The following is a 22,784-nucleotide window of genomic DNA, read 5'->3' on the forward strand; positions in this document are numbered from 1 at the left end:
GAGCTTAAAGCATTGTGCACAATAAATCAACACATTCAGTAACTGTGGGAATAGCTAGGACCTCCGTCCACCAAAAGCTATTTTAATTCTTGGATTTAAAACAATCCCATTGTGATTACATAAGAACATATCAACAAAACTTGTTGGAAATGTAGAAAAGGAAACTTCCAACCAGAGGGATGTGGGTATGTGTGGTATATATAAAGAAAAAATGAACAATTAACTGAAAATGATGGTAAACTTTGCTTGCATTATTGCATTGGTATTAATCTTCCTGAGAATAAGACATGCACACATACATATAGTTTTAATTATACTGCCTTGTCCTATACTACACTTGCATTTACTTACTGCAGAATGTTACTTCCTTGCTTTATTTGCAAGTTGACATTTTAATAATTATAATCAATAGTTACTTGATTTTCATATTGCAGTTTATAATCCAACTGTTCTGTGTATCAACCACAATTTTGCCAAGACTTCTTTATTAGAGTGAATAATACTAGACTGCATTTCTGTTTCCAGTTCTCTAAGCTTTTTATAATTCTAAATATAGAGGTTTTTTTAAAATCAAGATATTGACTCATACATGCCCTGGTATGATTCTCTTTGATCCACTATTATATTGAAGCTAACTTTTATTATTGTGTGACCAACATTTCTATTCAGTAGGTTTTTTGTCAAGACCTTCATAACTTTATGAATTTGGTAGTCAAGTTGTGCATCTTTTTTTTTTAACTTTCAGAATACATGTCAAAATGGGAAATAGTGGACATATGCACAAAGAACTGAAAAAAATTTTAGAGATCAAATTTTACAGAGCATAATAGATCTAATCATGTTAAAGAAGCAGAATGGATGACCAGATCAAGCACATGGCTATAATATAATTAACGAGATGCTGGGGTGCTCTCTGTCTCTCTTTCCCCAACCCATTCTCCTTCTGGGCCCACCACCCACTCATGGCTCGTATTTCAGTGTATGGGCAACCCATGTTTATGTGTGTGTGTGTGTGTGTGTTTGCTTTCTCACCTTTTAAAATAACACTTTATCCCCTTATATGTGTCTGTGATTTGAATGCTTTTCTAAGCATTAGGCAAGAACAGGATCTACTCCCCTACAATGGTACCACTCTACTCATAGTCCTCCAGCTACTATGGCTTTGTTTCATTTCTTAAAATCAGCTTCTACTCTTGTAGTTTTTTAATATTAAATGATTCTCATGCCCTTTACATGTTCAAATCTCTTACATTTTTTTTCCTTGTGACTGGAATCTGAAGTCAGATATTACTTTTCTCCAGAAAACACCCCACCCCAGTCACTGAATGTCACATTATTCTGCTTTATTCAGTCTACAACCCATACATTTCTTTGTACATATCCTACTGTTTATGAGTTTTTTGCATGTGTTTGATTTCCCTGTCCCTCCAGGAGAGAGACAAAGAGAATCTTTCTTTTTTTTAATTAAACTTTTATTAATGAATATAAATTTCCAAAGTACAGCCTTATGGGTTACAATGCCTTCCCCCTTCCAAAATTTCCCTCCCACCCACAACCCTCCCCTTTCCCGCTCCCTCTCCCCTTCCTATCACATCATGATTCATTTTCAATTCTCTTTATATACAGAAGATCAGTTTAGTATGTATTAGGTAACGATTTCAACAGTTTGCCCCCATATAGTAACACAAAGTGAAAAAAAATACTGTTGGAGTACTAGTTATAGCATTAAAGAAGAGTGTACAGTACATTAAAGACAGAGATCCTACATAATAGTTTTTTTAAAAAATTAATTAATTTTCTATGCCATTTCCAATTTAACACCAGGTTTTTCCTTTTTTCATTTCCAATTATCTTTATATACAGAAGATCGATTCAGTATATAATTAGTAAAGATCTCATCAGTTTGTACCCACACAGAAACTCAAAGTGCAAAAATACTGTTTCAGTACTAGTTATAGCATCACTGCACATTAGACAACACATTAGGGACAGATCCCACATGGGATGTAAGTACACAGTGACTCCTATTGCTGAGCTAACAATTTGACACTCCTGTTCATGGCGTCAGTAATCTCCCTAGGCTCTAGTCATGAGTTGCCAGGGCTATGGAAGCCTTTAGAGTTCGCTGACTTTGATCTTATTCTGATAGGGTCATAGTCAAAGTGGAAGTTCTCTCCTCCCTTCAGAGAAAGGTACCTCCTTCTTTGATGGCCCTGTTCTTTCCACTGGGATCTCACTCACAGAGATCTTTCATTTAGGTCTTCTTCTTTTTTTCTTTTCCATGGTTTCTTGGCTTTCCATGCCTACAATACTCTCATGGGCTCTTCAGCCAGATCCAAATGCCTTAAGGGCTGATTCTGAGGCCAGAGTGTTGTTTAGGACGTCTGCCATTCTATGAGTCTGCTGTGTATCGCACTTCCCATGTTGGATCTTTCTCTCCCTTTTTGATTCTATCAGTTAGTATTAACAGACACTTGTCTTGTTTGTGTGATCCCTTTGACTCTTAGACCTATCAGAGCCATCGAATGTGAACTGAAATTGATCACTTGGACTAGTGAGATGGCATTGGTACATGCCACCTTGATGGGATTGTGTTGGAATCCCCTGTCACATTTTTAACTCCACCATTTGGGGCAAGTCTGATTGTGCATGCCCCAATTTGTACATCTCCTCCCTCTCTTTTTCCACTCTTAAATTTAACAGGGATCACATTTCAGTTAAAATTTAAACACCTAAGAGTAATTGTGTGTTAATTACAGAGTTCAACCATTAGTACTAGAACAACAACAACAACAACAAATACTAAAAAGGATAAAGTATTACATTGTACATCTAGAGTCAGGACAAAAGCTGATCAGTTCATTGTTTCTTATAGTGTCCATTTCACTTCAACAGGTTTCCCCTTTGGTGCTCAGCTGTCGCCGATCAGGGAAAGCAAATGATATTTTTCTCTTTGGGACTGGCTTAATTCACTCAGCATGATGTTTTCCAGATCCCTCCATCTTGTTGCAAATGACCAGGTTTCGTTGTTTCGTACTGCTGTATAGTATTCTATGGAGTACATGTCCCATAATTTCTTTATCCAGTCTACTGTTGATGGGCATTTGGGTTGGTTCCAGGTCTTAGCTATTGTGAATTGAGCTGCAATAAACATTAATGTGCAGATGGCTTTTTTATTAGCCAAATTAATTTCCTTTGGGTAAATTCCAAGGAGTGGGATGGCTGGGTTGTATGGTAGGGTTATTTTTAGGTTTCTGAGGACTCTCCAGACAGAGTTCCATAGTGGCTTAACCAGTTTACATATCCTACTGTTTATGAGTTTTTTGCATGTGTTTGCTTTCCCTGTCCCTCCAGGAGAGAGACAAAGAGAATCTTTCATCCGCCAAGTCACTCCTCAAATGGCCCCAACAGCCCAGGCTGGGCCAAGCTAGGCTGAAGTAGTAGCTTGGCAACTCATCAATGTCTCCCACAAGGGCGGCAGGTGCCCAAGCACTTAGGGCATCTGCTGCTTTAACAGGTGTATCAGCGGGAACTGGATCAAAAGTGGAGCAGTGGGGCCTCCAACCAACACTCATATTGGATGCTGGCAGCACAGACAGAGGCTTAAACAGCTGTGCTGCAACGCCAGCCCCAAAGGGCTTTCTAAATGATAACTTGCCACACATAACATAGTATCACCAAGAAATCATGGCTGTTGATGCAATTGTGTCATTGTTTGGTCTTGGAATATGCTGCAAGACTTCTTACTCAGTTTCCCCCCACCCACTCTTACACAACTGCAAATTTCTTCCCCCTGAAGTTCAAGTGATCATTTAAACTGTAAATTTCACCATATTCTACTGCTTAAAATACCTTTTACCTTTCTGCCCATCTTGAAGTAAAGACCCAAGTCCTTAACATTACCTTCCCCGATGGCCCATCCCCGCGTGGCGCCAGAGTGCAGGGGCGGACCAAGCGACCTGGCTCGGCCAGGACCCGCGGACCAAGGAGCGGGCAGGGGTGCTCCATGGGGCCCGCGCGGCGGCAGAAGCCGAGGGGGTAGAGTCGGGGCGGTGGCGGTGCCGGCCTGCTCCCAGCACAAAATGGAACCGGCCCTGGGAGCCACCGAGAGGGGACCCCGACCATGCCCCGCCGGCAGCCCTCTTGGGCCTGGGGCTCAGAGCTCAAGGGCGGGGAGCAGAGGCGGTCTGGCCCGAATTCAGCACTCCTCGGTCGGTGCACAAAGAGCCACGCAGCGGCCCCACGCCAACCTGCAGCAGGAGCGGCCTCGCAGGTGCCGCCTGTCCCAGGTCCAGCTCCAGGAGGCCAGGCAGGCTGAAGGGTAGTGCCCTGGCCACGGGGGCGTTGGCAGCGGGACGGGGCCCGGACGGGATTTTATAATTTTAACTAAAACACTGCAGTTAAGTATAAGACAGAAATCCTTTAGGATCTTTACACCACCCACCTGTGACTTTGTTTTCATCTTAGTTTGAACCAAGTCATTTTTCTCTGCATATTGTTGTGTATCATACATAGTTGGTGATGATCCTCTAACAGTTCAGAGATTAAGTCTTTTCTTATTTTTGTATTAGATTTCAGAATTCATAGCTAGTTTGATGTGATACTCCAACACGCAGTGTTTTTACCTGGGGCTGCACCAGGCTGAAGCCAGGAAGCTGGAGCTTCTTTCAGGTCTCCCACAGGGGTGCGGGGGCCCAGAACATAGCAGGGAGCTGGACCAGAAGTGAAGCAGCTGGGACCCAAACCAGCACCCATATGGGATGCCAGGACAGCAGGTAGCGGCTTTACCCACTATGCCACAGTGCCAGCCCTCGGTATCAGCCCTTTCTTACCTGGCCTAGCACCACTGTGGCCAGGAGCTTGAAGCTGAGCTGAACGCCTTGCCCAGCACACACAGGCTGCACACACCACAGGACTGCAATCCCAGAGCACCCACAGGGGACTGCTGGGAGCCAGGATTTACAAGGATCAGCAATCAGCGCACCCCAGGCAGGACATTAGGCAGTCCTGAAGTTCCCAACCCAGTGCAAATAGCTTAATGTTTGCTTTCAGAGCCATCGCCTGAGGCGCGTGGCTCCCCATGGTTTGTTCATCACCTTCCCATTCTAGGTGTAGCCCCCCTAGTAGTTCTGTGTGGGAGGTACAGAGGCTGGGCCATGCCAGGCTATCTCAGCATCAGGACCCAGTGTACTCTATGCTCAGCAGTAGGCTCAAGGCTCAGCACTTAAATCGTTCATAGCAGTTTGGAAAGAGCACAGGGAAATTTCCTCCAAGAAATGGGAAGGATTCTGAAAAATAAGATTAAGGAGTGCCTCGGCCTGCCCAGATGGCATGCCCTGGACAGCTTCCCTCTGTTGCAAAATCAGCGTCCCCCTGGGAAAGCATAACTGCACATTTTAAGACTGCCTCCAGCAGGCGCCATGACTCAACAGGCTAATCCTCCGCCTTGCGGCACCAGCACACCGGGTTCTAGTCCCGCTCAGGGCGCCGGATTCTGTCTCAGTTGCCCCTCTTCCAGGCCAGCTCTCTGGTATGGCCCGGGAGTTCAGTGGAGGATGGCCCAAGTGCTTGGGCCCTGCACCCCATGGGAGACCAGGATAAGCGCCTGGCTCCTGCCATCAGATCAGTTCGGTGCTGTGAAAATGGCGTGATCTGCGTTAGCATCCCACAGTTTGAAGGCATGACATTTAAGGAACACACATGGATTTGTGGGACATGGAAATATGTGCACAGAAAAAGGAAATCTGTAATTCTTTATAAGTAGGAAGACATTCTTCCCTGCCAAAATGGGTACATTCTGCTCAACTATCAAGTTTGAAAATCTCCTAGAACTAAAGAGACTGTGTCACTGGGGTCCCATCATAGCCCTTGGTGTTATAGCAATATGTTCGATGATGGCCATGATTGACTCTGTGCCTTGGTATTGGCCCTTACATACAACTGGAGGAAGTGTGAATTTCATCATGTTGATAAATTGGACCGTCATGATTCTTTATAATTACTTCAACGCCATGTTTGTTGGTCCTGGCTTTGTCCCTCTGGGGTTGGTCCTGGCTTTGTCCCTCTGGAAAATTCTCAGGATACCATGTATCTCCAGTATTGTAAAGTCTGCCAAGCATACAAGGCACCACGTTAACATCACTGCAGAAAGTGCAACAGATGTGTAATGAAGATGGATCATCACTGTCCTTGGATCAACAATTGTTGTGGTTACCAAAATCATGCTTCATTTACACTGTTTCTCCTGTAGCGCCACTGGGTTGTATCCATGCTGCTTTCATTTTTGTTATGACTATGTACACACAGCTTTATAATCAGCTCTCCTTTGGGTGGAACACAGTGAAGATTGATATGAGTGCAGCCTGGAGAGATCCTCTTCCAATCGTTCCCTTTGGATTAGCTGCGTTTGCTGCCACCTTGTTTGCCTTGGGATTAGCTTTAGGAAGCACTATAGCTGTTGGGATGTTGTTTTTTATCCAGATGAAAATAATTCTCAGAAACAAAACTTCTATTGAATCATGGATTGAAGAGAAGGCTAAAGATCAAATTCAATATTATCAGCTAGAAGAAGTCTTTGTCTTTCCTTATGATTTGGGAGATAGATGGAAGAACTTCAAACAGGTATTTACCTGGTCAGGGGCCCCTGATGGAGATGGACTGGAATGGCCAATATGAAAAGGCTGTCACCAGTATAGCTTAACAATAGAACAGTTGAAACAAAAAGCAGATAAGAGAGTCAGAAGTGTTCGCTGTAAAGTAATAGATGATTATAGTGGTGCCTGCTGTCCTTTGAAGAAAGGAATCAAAACCTGCTTCACGAGCCCCTGCACTGAAGAGCCTCGTGTACAGCTGCAAAAAGGGGAGTTCATTTTGGCCACGAGAGGTTTACGATACTGGTTGTATCCCGGGCTATACCAGAGATCTGGCCTGGTTGTATGGAGACAAAATTCTTGATGATTCCATTGTAGAAGGTGTTTCAAGAATCAGAGGATGGTTCCCGAGAAACTGTGTGGAAAAGTGTTCCTGTGATGCAGAAGCAGATCCGGCCCCAGAAGGTGAGAAGAAAAACAGCCACCATAAATGTGAAATGATGCTTTAAAGCTGCTTTATTACTTGAAAATTGTACATAATTACTCAAGAATTATGCAAAGAGCCTACTCTGGTGAAGGTGTTCTTTTCCTCAAAGGTGCCCTGGTGCCATGATCTAAATATTTTTATTACCATTTTGAAATGGAGAAGCCATTCTGCATATGCCTTTGAATCCTACTCCTTTTCGCCACCTTTTCTTCTGCCCCAAAGGGAAAACCATTTCACCAAGTAAGTCAAAATTGCATTTCCTCTAGGATGATTTTATGCACTTCACACTCTGGACCTCACCTGCAGATGTAGTTCCCTCTTTGCCAGGAGCAACTGCATGTGATGCTTTTATTTCCCCCTCAGTTGATATTTCTTACATAATATTCTAGACCCTGTAGATCTTAATTTGTCAGGTTCAATATAAGCTCAGATTTTGTTACCTGTCTTTTAATAATGCAGATTTCATCAAATCAAATAAAGATTAATGGATGTTCTGTAAAAAAAAATTACCTCAATACAATTAAGGATTGTTACGTCAGTTTTATAACTTTATTTTTTAAACATGTACTGAGTGTTACTGGAGAATGGCAGGGTTCTTGTCTTCACGCAAGAAAGAATTCAGGCATGAGGCAGAGTAGTGGAAAGTAAAAGTAGCAAAGTTTATTAGGGAAGGGACATCTGTAAGGACGGATGGGCACCTCTCCAGACAGGACCTGAGAGAGTGCCCAGTCGCTCAGACTCGGGGGAGGGGGCGGAGTGAGGTTACATGGTTGAGAGGAGAGATTACACCTGACCAGGCCAGGCGGGCAGCTCAGCAGAGAGGCAGAGGGCTGAGCGCACAGTCCAGTTGAGGCTGGGGGTTTTTAAGGAGATGGGTCTTTGTCTTCACACATCTCCTCCTGAAACAAAGGATTTTATGGATGTAAATATTAAGAAGCTCCTATCTGAGTTTTCCCTTGAAGGTATCAGACAGGAGGAAGCCTCCATGGTGCCATCCTGGGTTCAGAGGAAGGGTGAGCAGGGCCCCCTAGAGAATGGGGATCTGGAGCAGGGTGTTTGAAATGCAAATACTGGGCTGCTTCTGGGAGATTGTGGAAGATTTGTCAGGCAGAAGGGGTGGGGACCTCCACCTGGCAGGTTATCAGGTAGAAGGGGGCAGGGCAGAATATGAACACTGGGCTGCCCCTGAAACATTATCAGGATGACTTTGAGATGTAGATGCATATGCTGGATATAGATGTCTTCTCTTTAGGCCTTTATGTCACACACACATAAGCTCATATCTAACTTCCTACCTAACACTAAGGACATTTTGTGTAAGTGTTTTAGATTTGTTATGTGAATTAAAATGATTTATTTGAAAGGCAGAGAAGCACAAAGACAAAAATAAACACATTTAAATTTTAAACGATTTTCCCAGTAAAATTAGCTACTCATTCACAAGAAAAGGGGACATATTGGCTGTGGCCATGCACGCAGGCCTCAGCACAGCCGAAGCTGAACTTGCTGGGCCTGCTGACATCTCCATGGGTCAGCCACCTTGAAAATCACATTCTGGCAGGGCCTTGGGCTTCCAGGGATTCTGGGAGGCATCCGGGAAGCTGCCTTTGCTTTGGGTTGGAAGTTGCTGGGAAGTGCGGTCAGCAGCAGGGTGTTCCTCATCAGGTTCTTGCTGCTTAAATCTTGCATTTTCCAAAGAAATCGCTGCTCAGGGACCAGCTCTCAACAGAGCCACACCTAGCACGCTGGCCATCCTAGCCGCCCCACTGAATATCCCAAGGCCACAGACAGCGCCATATGGTTGACCTCAAGTGCCCGGAGCCTCAGCAGCCAAGGATGGTCATGCACGTGGCTCGGTCACAGGCATGCTTCCTACATGAGCCCGCTCCCTGTGGAAGCCTGCCTCAGACTGCTCACCCCTTCTGCTAATCCCAATCTGTGCCAGTTCACGGTGGCCCTGATGAAAACTGTTCTGCTGAGCTGGGTCCTGTTGACCCTCCAGGTGAATCCCTGAGCCTGATGATGCCTCTGGGGACTTCTCCCTCGGGAAGCCATGCAATTGTGTGCTTGGGAATTTTACAGCTCTGGTCTGGAAGCCAGGAAGGATGGACTTGGCCTAGAAGTCCTTTATGAAGCAGCAGACTCAGTTTTATGGGCTCAGGGACTGCTTCAGCTTTCTCTGTGGTTCATCTAATTCTCATTCTGGGTGAGGACAGCGTTTGTGCACTACATAGCCAGCTCAATATTTCTTTTTATTTTTTAATACTTATTTATTTGAAAGGCAGAGTTATGTACTGGGAGAGAGAGAGAGAGAGAGAATGAAAATGAGAGAGGGAGGTCTTCCATCCACTGGTTCACTCCCCAAGTGGCTTCAGCAGCCAAGGTTGTGTCGGGCTGGGGCCAGGAGACAGGACTCTATCTATAGCTCCCACAGGCGCGGCAAGGGCCCAGGCACTGGGTCACCCTCCGCTGCCTTCCCTACACATAGCAGCAGAGAGCAGAATCAGAAGCAGAGCGGCCAGGACCCCGAATGGTGCCCTCCTCTCTGACTGACTATATCTGGAATTGTTTTAATTGTTTACCAGAAATTAATTCAGTTAGCATGTACACATTTGGTTATGCCTCCAAAACTATAACGCATAGGTGATATTTAAAAAACAAAACAAAACAAAAAAACAAAAAAACACAAAACCTCCTTTTTGTGAGTTAACTCGCACACACAGGTTACAAAGACAGTAAGTGCAGAGACAGGATTGCAACAAGCCCCATCTTTGGATCTCTTGTGTACCCGGCACTGTATGCTCAACATCCAAAATCCAGCTCTGGGTTCCTCAGGGCAAAGGAGGCTGCTGGTGCAGAAACCATACAGGCGCCCTTGCAGTTCTGCTGTGTGTGTGTTTGCGAGAAAATGAAGAGATTTTAATGTAAAAAGTGGATTCAGTCTGAAAGAAAAGGGCCTGGGAGGAAAAGAACCCCTGCCCAGAGCCTGTGGGGAGGGCAAGTGGGCTGTGGGGAAGGGGAGGGGGTGGGGGAAGGGAAGGGCGGGGGGGGGGGAGGAGGCTTGGGGAAGGCAAGGGGGCTGTAGGGAAGGGGAGAGGGTGTGGGGAATGGGAGGGGGTGTGAGGAAGGCCAGGAAGCAGTGAGGAAGGCCAGGGGGCATGGGAGGGGGAGGGGCGTGGGGAAGGAGCAGGCCGTGGGGAAGGCGCAGGGCCGTGGGCTGTGTTTCCTCTGGAGTGGGAACAGCAGAGATGGAGGCCGCAGCGGCCACCCTGCATGGCCTTCTCCTGACAGGTCAGGTGAGCACCTTCAGGGACGGCCCTAGGGCCTTCTTAGGGGTGCTGAGGGTCAACAGAGCAGTGATTCCGAGTAGAAGGAAAATCCTCCTGGCTCCTTTTACTTTGCGTCGCGTGATGTCTTCTGTAACGTGTGATGCTCCTGTAACAGGAGTCCCGCTGCCCGCCTGGGCCACAGTGTGGCCAGTGACAGACGGCAGAATGGCCCGGGTCAGCCTGCTGTGGGCTATTCCACCCGGCGATGCAAGGCCTGGTAAACCCTGTGCCTGCTGCAGAGCAGGGGAGCTAGGCCCAGGAGCGCTCAGGCCCCAGCGGTGGGAGAACTGCGGGCAGGATGGCGGTGCATGCCCCGCGGGGCGGATCTGAGAGGCAGAAGGTGGGGAGGGCCGGCTGTCATTCACTCCACAGGGCTCACCACAGCTGCGGGGGCTCAGGCTCAGCCAGGTGGCGACCCCAGAGCACCTGGTGGTGCCTCCCCGGGTCCACAGCAGCAGAAGGCAGGGCCCGGCTCTGACAGGGATGCAGGCGCCAAGCCTCCCCGGGAGTAGGTCCCTGTGCCTGCCCGATTGGTACTCAGTACTTTCCAAAATGGAGAATCCCAGGGCTCTTTACGGGAAGCACGATTTCCTTGGCACAGACGTTGTTTCTGTGTGCCTGCTTGCCCAGTGCCCGTGAGGACAAGGAGGAAAGCGAAGCCAAGTCCGCGTCTATTTCGTTCAGTGTCAGCATCCTCATCAATTCATGACGATTCTCCCCGCTCTCGACCACCCTGCAAACCTGGCGAAGCACAGGGGCAAAGCCTCACCGAAGCTCAGGGCGGCGACAGTGACAACTACAAGGACACTTCGGATTTGACTGTAAGGTGTTTCACGACCTCGCCGAGCCCTGAAGCCATGGAACATTCCAGATGTCCTGACGGCCACCTACAATTAGAAACAGCTCCCGCTGTTCCAGGTGCGCCCCAGTGGCTCCAGTGTCTGCCTCCTGGCCTTCTGAAAAACGCTAAGGTCTCAGGGTGGTGGGGACTTGGGGGACAGCGCAGCGCGGGCCCGGGCCAGTCGGGATCACCGTGGGCACCCACATCCCCGTATGCGTTTCTGGAAACTTGGAGATTCCCGCCCCCCAGACAGCGCGGTTCTGTGGGCTCACCCGGACACCGGCTGGTCAGGGGCCGGGTCCTCAGCTCCCGGGCAGCCCTAGAGAGCGGGTGTGGGCGGCACAGCGGGTCATGCACTGTCAGCCCGCGTCTGGCCCGCGGGAGAAGCCCCTGGGTCTCTGGTCAGGGCGCAGAGTCACAGCTGAGGGTCCCCGGCAGCGCCCCCTCTCCGCAGGCTCTGTCTCGGGGCCGCCTCAGCCCCAGCTGCCCATGCCAAGGCTGGTGCTGAATGTTTCCACAGAGACTCTTAGCAATCCTGGGTGCTCCTAGGTTCGGGTGGTCGCTGGCGCCCCGCTACCCGGCAGGGAGTCCACGGAGACTCCTGCACCCGCAGTCCGTGGACACAGACACCCTGCGGCCGCCCCGTCCCAGATCCTGATCTTTCGCATTTTTTGGAGGAACAAATGATATATTTAATCATATACAGTCTTTTCATAACTAAATGTTGAAATATGTATTTTAATCAGTAAGGGTATACATTTTACATTGGGGCATTAGTAAGCATTTTTATAGTTTCATCAGTAAATTTATTTTTATTCTTATACAATTTAAACTGATAGGTGTGAATTTGTTCTAACTTTTATTTGATGAATATTCCCATTTCTTAAGTAAAATATTTTTCTAGATGTTTATTTATTTATTTTTTATTTTTATTTATTTTTTATTTTTTGACAGGCAGAGTGGACAGTGAGAGAGAGAGACAGAGAGAAAGGTTTTCCTTTTTGCCATTGGTTCACCCTCCAATGGCTGCTGCAGCCAGCTCACCAAGCTGATCCGAAGGCAGGAGCCAGGTGCTTCTCCTGGTCTCCCATGGGGTGCAGGGCCCAAGCACTTGGGCCATCCTCCACTGCCTTCCCGGGCCATAGCAGAGAGCTGGCCAGGAAGAGGGGCAACCGGGACAGAATCTGGTGTGCAGGCGCCGCAAGGCTGCCTATTGAGCCGCTGTGCTGGCCTTTTTCTAGATGTTTGATAGCATTGCAGGAGACACGAATACCTTTTGCTATTATTGTTTTTTCATATTTTAAATCACTGACCTTCTGACAGATATATCGTAAGGTTAGTAATTAAAACATAAATTTTCAGATAAACCTCTAAGGTGTATGAAAAGTTCATTAAAGTTTATTTTTGACTACTGCCTATCAAATCTGCTTTCTGTTCATCTCTGCTTCCTCAATTTCTAGCAACTGGAGAGAAGGGAACTGGAAAACCTTCCTGGTCTATTCACTGCCTAATTTTTTTCTTTGGCTGTCCCAGTTGTTAGCATGGTGACTTGGTCATCAACAGAAAATTCCCTTTTATGAAAATGCTAACATGTAACTAAATGGTTTATGCATTTTAGGTTTTTCTATCATTTTTATAACTTTTTTGAAGAACAAATGATCAATTTAATCATGGAGAACTATTTTTTCATAACTAAACTTTGAAATATATATTGTGAGAATTAAATTATATTTATATCAATAAGAATGTATATTTATATTGGAATTGATTAGCATTTTAAGTTTCTTTAGTAAATGTATTTTAGTTCTACAGACTTTAAGTTGAAACATATAAATTTGTAAGAAAAAAACCTGTATTATACTCAATTTATTTTTATTAGTAATTACATTGATAGCATTATTATACAATTTAGGCGTGCTGTTGATTTATATTTTGGCATCAAGATGAGTATTTTTCCTAAAAGACTTTTGAGTACAGAAGATCATTTAGGGGAGGGGCAAGGGTTTTTTTTTTTTTTGGCTAATATACTGCATAGACCTGTTACACAGCTGTTTCTTAACTGAAATGTTGCTTTGCAATCTCCATTATTTTAGTGCGGTTTTTAAAAATTTTTTCCAGGAATTTCAAGTTCTACTTTAGACTCTGAAAGGACTTTTAAATCTTATAGGTAGGGGATAAATACAGAGTTGTATATTATAAGATACTATATAAGATCCAGTATCTTAGAGAATTCTAATCTTAGAATAGCAAGGAATTATGACTTGCACTTTTAAAATGTGATACTATGTAAATATTATTGTGATATGTGATTATCTGCAAAAATAATGAGTAACAATGGGAAATGTAATATCCCAAATTCTTATAAATGAGCTTATATCAGATATCCATTGCTCTCCTATCTTATAGAACAATTGTACATGTATTATTAACCTTCATTAGAATTTGTTTTTGTTTTTCCCATATATCTGTTAAGTACTAAAGACTTCTTTTGGAGTACCTAAGAATGGTTAAAATGTAAATGTGATTGAATTAAGTGCTATTCGTTAATGCCCTTTTAGGGCTCTTCAGCAAACAGGGCAGTTAAAGTTCAAATAGTAATTATTTGAAAGGATTCAGTAGTAAAGAAATATGTATTTTATTTATTTTTTTGTCACAATTCACTTCACAACTCAATTTTTTTTTAGTAAATGTTTATGAATTTTGGGCCTTTATAACAAGAAAACCTAGGAACAACAAAGCATAAAGTATTTTAGCATTGTAGAGGACCATGTATATTTTGGAAGAAAAATTTTGAGTTAATTATTCTTAGGGTGCATTAGTTCTGCTGCTTGTCTAACAGCTCTATAAAATATATGTGAGAATCATTGTGTACCTTGAAACTCATTTGAGTATTAAACTCTATCATCTTTTCTATAGTAAATATAGAGAACTGGCACTTGGGTAGTTTGTGTTCTTATTTGTATCCATATTCCATCTCCCTTCCTGGGACTGTGTCATTTGTTCCTCAGATCCCAGGCTGGCTTTAATGTGTAGAATGGTGCCTTGTATATAGGAAGTACATCAGAATGTGGCAAATGAGAACATTTTTACAATTTGTTTGTGAATTCCAGAAATGAGATGATAATTGAAACACTTGACATCTTTATTTTCTACCACTCAGAATCAGTGTAAATAGTTTTTCAAGTGTCACAGACACTATGAAAGCCTTATGTACCTGTGGAATTCTGGAAGGGCAGCATCACAGTGGTGATGTGCCTATGCTGTTGTGGTATTTTCACTGTTCCCGTCCCACTTTATCAATGCTGTAGTTTTCCAAATCCTACCTTTAGTCCTAAAGGGTAATATAAAGCTAGAATTTGACATGTTAATAAGTAGATTCCCCTATCTGAACCAGTCACAGCTGAACACAACAAGCAAAAAAATGAATGTAAAAGATAATTAAATGACTTAGCATGTGACTGAGGAATGTTAATGTGATAATATGTGAACTATATAACGGCAATACTACTAAGAAGGGTAAATATAGTAAAAATCACCAAGTCAAAATGGAGGGAGAGCATGAATTTCAGGGGCAGAAAAATTTCTTATGTGTATAAATTTTGCTGGTAAATTCTATCTTACAGTTTCATTTGTAGTTTAATTATAATAAATAACAGGCAATATAAAGAGAAATGTTGTATTGTGAAGATATAATGTTATCTTTTAGTTTATTTTGTCCTTTAATATATAAAGATTAAAATATCTTAGCATTAATGAATTATAATTATGTTTTGAAAAATTTCTAAGGTAACTGCACAATAAATACTAATGTTATTCACTAAATATTTTAATCAATGCTTTCCATTGTTTTAATGTTAGCATATTAATTTATTCTAATAAAAAGGCAGGATAAAAAGTTCAGGTAATAAAGTATACTATGTAAAAGCAGGCTTTTAATATTTGGCAGGCCAACACTACTATTAAATAGTATTATAGTGTTTAAGGTGTGAAATTAATATTTTTCTAGCCAGTAGTCAGTAGCTCTTATAATTTAATGAGCTTAATTGTTAATTTGACATTGGGTTAAATGTAGAATTCATAGAAGCACAGTGCTGGTGTATATTCTCTTAATAATGTTAACAGACAAAGCCTAGAAAAATGTAGCAGGATCATATTAAAATAGCAACAGTATTGTTAGTACAATTTGCTCTAGAAAATGAAAATTATTTTTCTGTTGCCATAATAGCTCTTTTAAACTAACTAGTAACAGGTTATTAGAAAAACCATAAATTTTCCAATGTTTGGAAGTCATTTTGTGTAAAAACTCTTTATTTAAACTGCTGCAGATCCTAATCTTTCTTCATAATCAGACAGCTCAGGCCTTAAGCCTACCACTGACATACTGGAGCTTATGTCCAGGGTAAAGATTTGCTTTAGTATCTCATCTGTAAAAAGAGCATTATATTGTCTGATCTGCTTCCCTCCCACAACTTTTTTTAAATACTGGGGTAAAATATGTAAAATAAAGCTTTTGAAAATCTAAATGCAAAGCATCATATTATGCATTTGTTTGCGCTAATCCCATGCAAACAGAAAGCTTTATGCCTTGATGTTCACCCTATAATACAGGCAACCTTTTTCAGCATATGTTGAAGTTTTATTAATTTTTGAATTCTGTCTTGTTTTGGTTATGGAAATCACTGTTTTTTTCATTATTTTTATAATGTAGCATTAGATTGTTAGTTTTAAGGATGTGTAGTTTGTCATTGTTTGAAAATAATATCTACACATAATGTGTTGCTTAAAATACTTTGAAGACTTTGGACAGTCTTTACATCCATTTCCTCACTTTTGAAGTGGGGATAATAAAATAGAGTTGGCATGAGGGGTTTTATGGGATAATGTTCACTTGGTAAATGCTAAATAATGATTAATTATTTTTGTGTTAGTTGGTTCCATCATCATCATCATCATTGTAATCATCATTAACCATTTGATATTATATGAAATTTTTATAGTCTATTAGGCTAGAAATGCCAACAAGAAAAGATAAGCAGTATGACTTATAGGGAAATAGCTTTATTACCTGAAAGACAGTTAAGAATTAGCTTAACCTGGGGCTTTTATTAAAACTCTAAATCTCTGATATATTATTTCAAGTTTTCTTCATATAGCAAAATTATGTACTTGATAAAAGGCAAACATACGTTACTATTAGTGTAAGTTTAGAGGTGATATCTGGAACTATAACAAATAAATCATGAAATTTAATATCCATGGACCCTAACTATACCTTCATATGTCTAGTACTCACAGATTTATTTTTATGGCTTACAAGGTTTTACTATGATTTGTATTTCTTTGTGTTTTCCTTCATTGATTCAGAAGGTAGAAAGCAACTGGGTTTAACTCCTGAGACACTTGTATGGGGTTAAATGATGCCTGAATGGTTTTAGGCCACATCTTGCTTTGGAAGTGTTGGTTTAAATTTAATTATTTGGCTTCCAACTAATTTGCAGTGATGTGTTAGTATTGAGAATATATTATTAGTTTTATGAAATACATCTTACAGGTTTTACAGACCAATGCTACATGTTTTTTGTCAAGTTACATGTGAGAGAACACTGCTGGATGTGAAGGAAGACAGTTTCCTGTATGTGCTGCAGTGGATGTTTAACTTAGTGAATGGAGCACACATGGCCACATGGTGGAAGGAATACTGTTTCTCCACTCTCCCTTCCTCTTTCCAAGGGCAATTGACCTTCTCCTCCTCGCCAAAAGAGGCGAGCCCTTGCCAGCACATAGGACTACAGACTATTACATTAATCAGTTTAGCTGCAGTACCAGCTGCTTGCATGTTTTTAATTATCTTATTAGATAGTATAACAGTGACCTATGAAATAAATTGAAGGTGAACATTTTTAAACTTTTCTTTTATTACCCTATGTTTCTAAATATCTTTTTGATTAGATTATAACTTACTACAAAAGTTCCTAGGAAGTCAGTTTGGTTTTTCATTCATGTAATGTTTTTAAGGTCTTTAAAGTATAATGTCATACTTCCCAGTATAGAAAAGAATGTAATTTTTGTCTCACTTATTAATAGATTTTAGTTCTGTTTATTTAGCCAAAAAGCCATAGTAAAATTAGCTTACTAGGCAATTTAGTTAGATTGAACTCATACCAATTATTTTGCATTCTCTGAGAAACTCGAAATACTCCTTCATTTTCAAACATCATCTTGGAATTGCAGAAATGGCGTAGGATAGAATGCAAATTATTGTATCTTGCTTTAAAATAAATTTTAAATTACATTTAAATCTTCTCTAGATTCTTATATATGGTAGTTGATCACCAAGTTTACTCTATTTTTTTTTTTTACTTAATTTCACTGGGCATCATTGATGAGTATATTTTCCCAAGCTATGCTGTTAGGAAAAAATGTATTATCCTTTGGATTTTAACAATTGGATAATTTTGAAGCAACAATATGTAAATGTGATGTTGACTTTAAGAGACACACAAAATAATAAAAACTAATGATATTCAATTATAAGTCTTAGCTAATGTTCTATTATAATAATTTAGCTAGGGACCCTGATGCTGAATTTAAGAAAATAAAAAAGTTCCTGAATGCAAGAAAATCATGAAATACTTCTCTCTGTCTTTAGATAATAAATTGCACAATTTGATATAGTAGGGTGACTGGAGACTTATTCTTAAGACATATTTGTAAATCCTGTTATTTTTTTTAAAAAAGTATTCATACTTTCTGACAGGTGTTTTACTCTGAAGAAATACTATATTTCATATTTCAAAAAAACTTTAATTTTAGAGTAAAAGGAATGTTTTACATTCTATTATATTTAATTATAATAATTATCACAATTACATTAATCATATTATATAACACAATTATAATCATATCAACATAATTATATAATTATATAACATATAATTATAATTACATTATTGTATTAACAAAAATATACATTATATTAATTATAATACATCATATTAACATAATTATATAATGTATTGTATAATTATGTTAATATAATTAAAATTATATATTATATTAATATAATATAGTTAATATTGTAAATCTAATTATTGACAATATATAAAATCATATAATAATTATTATAATATATTTACAATATATTATTGTATCCCTTCTAAGGAAAGACAGTAAAAGGCAGTGGCTTCAAATAGTGGTGGTCTAACTTCTTATATTGAAGAGAGCTTCCAAAATTGCTTCCCTTTCTCAACATGTTATGTTCTCCATATCACTGAGTCAGAGACTACCTTGATAAAATTTCTTTTTATAATTATTCTATTAAAATGTTTTTGATTAACATGCAATACTTTTATGGTATAGTATTTCAGTACATATACAAAGCATACATCAACCCTACCAGGAAAATAGCTTTTCTACGTCCTTAGCTTTTCTTTGTTCTGGTAGCTACTAGTTGCTCTCTCCCAGTTCTTTGTGTGGTATGTAATACATTATTGTGAGCTGCAGTGGAACAGTAGCACTGTGCTGTGAACACTGACACCAGTGCCTTCTGTCTGTGTTTGGTGCCTGTTACCCAGTCTTCTTCCATTCTCTCTCGCCACACCCTTCCCAACCTCATTGTGGTTTTGATTTACATGTCCCTGATGGCTAGCAATATTGAATATTTCTTCATGATATTGTTTTCTTTTTGTGTTTCTCTCCAGAGAAATATCTGTTCAGATTCTTTACTTATTGTTAACTGGATTGTTTGGGTTTTGTGGTATTTGGGGTTCTGTATATGTTCTCAGTCAAAATCCTTTGTTAGATGCACAGCTTGTAACTGTTTTCTGTCAGCTGCAATTTGTTTCTTTTGCTGTACAGAAGCTTTGTTCGGGATGATCACATTTTTCTATTTCTCCTTTCCTCTCTATGCTCTTAGGGTCTTCTTCAAAAAAATTTAACATTTGCCAGTGTTTCCCCTATGTTTTCTTCCAGTGGTTTCATAATTTCAACTATTACATTTATATCTCTTGTCCATTGTAAGTTGATTTTAGATTAGGGTGAGAGGCACGGGATGAAATTTTGGATTCTGGGTATGGAATTTTTTATTTTAAATATTTATTTTTACTTGAAATGCAGAGTTATAGAGAGGCAGAGGCAGAGGGAGAGAGAGGTCTTTCATCTGCTGGTTCACTCTCCAGATGTCCACAATGGCCAGAGCTGCACCAATCAAAGCCAGGAGCCAGGAGCTTCTTCCAGGTCTCCTACATGGGTACAGGAGCCCAAGAACTTGGGCCATCTTCTACTGCCACAGGAGAGAGCTGGATCAAAAGTGCAGTAGCCAGGACTGGAACCAGTGCCCATATGGGAAGCTGGCACTGCAGGTGGTGGCTTTACCTGCTAAGCCATAGTGCTGGCCCTGTGGGTACAGATATTTAGGTTTAGGTTTCCCAGCACCATTTATTGAAGAGACTGTCTTCTCTCTGGCATGAGTTTGAGGCAGACTTATCAAAGAGCAATTGGCTATAGATATGTAGATTAATTTTTACGGTCTCTATTCTGTTCCAATAGCCTGTATGTCTTTTTATGCTGATACCATACTACTTTGATTACAGTAACTCTATAGTATGTCTTGAAATCTGCTGTTGTGATGCATCTACCTTTTTTTTAAACTTTTATTTAATGAATATAAATTTCCAGTGTACAGCTTATGGATTACAATGGCTTCCCCCTCCCATAACTTCCATCCCACCCATAACCCTCCCCTCTCCCGCTCCCTCTCCCCCTCCATTCACATCAAGATTCATTTTCAATTCTCTTTATATACAGAAGATCAATTTAGTATAAAGATTTCAACAGTTTGCACCCACATAGAAACACAAAGTGAAACATACTGTTTGAGTACTAGTTATAGCATTAAATCACAATGTACAGCACATTAAGGACAGAGATCCCACATGAGGAGCAAGTGCACAGTGGCTCCTGTTGTTGAACCAACAAATTGACACTCTAGTTTATGGTGCCAGTAACCACCCTAGGCTGTCGTCATGAGTGGCCAAGGCTATGGAAGCCTTCCAAGTTTGCCGACTCTGATCATATTTAGACAAGGTCATAAAAGACAGAGTGAGGATAGTAACCAATGATCCTAAGAGTGGCATTTACCAGGTTTGAACAATTATACAGCATTAAGTGGGGAAGAGGACCATCAGTACACACAGGTTGGGAGTAGAGCCATTGGTGGTAGAGTAGAGGTTATGATTACAAAGGAATGAGGCCCAAGTGTGGTAGACAGGGTCTAGAACAAAGGACAGAGTCATTATTAGAGGAGCTAAGAAAGGTGCTGTCTAAGCTACAATTAAGTTTTCTGATTGAGAGGCAAATAGAACCTGATAGAAGGGGCTTGATAATATTCTGTGGGGTTTAGGCCTTGTAAATTCAGAGGCCCATAACTATCTATCTCTTCACATGGGGTATATCCTATGGGAGGTGTGAACCTCCTAGGGGAAGACACTCTGTTGACTTTCATTACTTGGCTGGGCTGGGAGGAGAGCTGGCCAGGTAAAGGCAGGGGGCATCTCTAACAAGAAATTTACAGTTCTGCCTGCAATGTTGCTGACCCTACTTGACCATCCCCTCAGCTGCAGTGGTCACTTTGGAAGTTGGGCTGAGTGAAGGGCTTTTCAGCTTAGAGCCAATAAGATCTGTGGCTCTGACCTGGGCATCCTTCGACTCCAGGGCAGGTCCATTTCCAGTGATCCAACTCTTGGCAGAGCTGCCAGGGCTCTTCACAAGCTGACTTCTGTTGAAGCCCAGGCTTACCACCTTGAAAGCCACTGCAGTGGACTGGCCTTTCGGGTCTCCATGAGGGCAGATAACTGTACAGATCAGCCATTTATAGGCCTGCCACCCATTGCTTCTGATGCATAGCTTTCTTTTCCTCCTGGTTTGTGTTAAAGCAGACCAGAGGATGCAAGTAAAAGGAGTGCAAAAGTCCCATCTATAATCTTCGGTGGCCTGAACTACACAGGCATGTTCTGCAGTAGTTTTTCTAAGGTAGACAATGCCCATGAGGAAAATTATATTCTCACTTTAAAACTTTCTTTCCCTTTGGTCTGAAAGGGAGGTTTTTTCTACTTACTGTATACTTGGCTGATGGCGAAGTGAATCTAGTTATGAGATTATTATTTGAGTTCTTATTTTGGCTATGCTATTGCAGAAAAATGTTAGCCATCTCTTTTATAAGGTCTAAAGATTAAATTGTGCATCCTACAGATTCCTTCATAATAGAATTAGTTTCCTACCTTGAAGAGAATAGAGAAATGAAAGAACAAGTTGGGCTTAGAATAGAGAAATGAGGGAGCAAGTCCTAGATCGCTTGCTGACAATAGCAATATTACATGAATACTTAGCAAACCGTTTCAACCATTAGATAACAACTTAAGAAAACATTTACCAGAAGGTCCAATGCCTTCTATAAATTTTAACAATCATGTATTTGAAATATCTAACATGGTGTAGTTTGTTTAACCAGTAAACTTAAGCACAACCATATAAAATGTTTTCAGTTTCTTTCTACCAACAAGTTTAAAACATGATACACAGATTCAGGTCACACAAATTAAAACGTATCTTTGATTGATTTTAGCAGCTTAAATTTATGGACAATCTTATCTATAAGCCATTTAAAATAAAACTCTTAATAAAATTTCCTATGTGGCTATACAATATGTACACATATATAACATAGCATAATAGACCAATATAGCAATTTTAATAATAGCTTTTAAAATCTTTAACTCTTTTTGTAGATTGCCAATTGATTTGAATTGCTTTTTGTTTTTACATTACTTTAACACATTGCTCTAACAGAGCATCAGAGTTTAATTCTATGTCAAAGAGAAATTGAGCTTCCTGTGATCTTTTGCTGTGAGGTTTCCTTCCTTTACCTTCTTTCATATTGGTGACCATGTTTCTGTGTTTCTGTGTGTAACACATCTTTAAGCATCTTTTGCAGGGCAGGATGAGTGGCAACAAATTCTTTCAGTTTCTGTTTGCTATGAAAAGTCTTAATTTCACCTTCATTCACAAATGAGAGCTTTGCAGGATATAATATTCTGGGCTGGCAGTTTTTCTCTCTTAGTACCTGGGCTATATCTCGCCATTCCCTTCTAGCTTGTAGGGTTTCTGATGAGAAGTCTGCTGTGAGTCTAATTGGAGATCCTCTGAGAGTAATCTGACGTTTCTTTCTTGCACATTTTAGAATCTTTTCTTTATGTTTCACTGTGGTGAGTTTGATTACAATGTGTCGTGGTGAGGATCTTTTTTGGTCATGTTTATTAGGGGTTCTATAAGCTTCCTGTACTAAGATGCCTCTGTCCTTCTCCAAACCTGGGAAATTTTCTGCTAGTATCTCACTGAAAATGCCTTCTAATCCTTTCTTCCTCTCCATGCCTTCAGGAACTCCTAGAACCCGAATATTAGGTTTTTTAATAGTATCCTGTAGATTCCCGACAATATTTTTTAGATTTCTAATTTCTTCTTCTTTTCTTTGGTTTGCCTGT

General features: G+C 41.0%; 1 pseudogene; it reads left to right on the forward strand.

Annotated features, from left to right (window-relative positions):
* The first annotated feature begins 5,786 nt into the window (after positions 1–5,786).
* LOC133763999 (palmitoyltransferase ZDHHC6-like) lies at positions 5,787–7,099 on the forward strand (annotated as a pseudogene).
* Positions 7,100–22,784: the final 15,685 nt, after the last annotated feature.

This window comes from Lepus europaeus, chromosome 7, assembly GCF_033115175.1.
Source record: "Lepus europaeus isolate LE1 chromosome 7, mLepTim1.pri, whole genome shotgun sequence".
Classification (NCBI taxonomy): domain Eukaryota; kingdom Metazoa; phylum Chordata; class Mammalia; order Lagomorpha; family Leporidae; genus Lepus; species Lepus europaeus.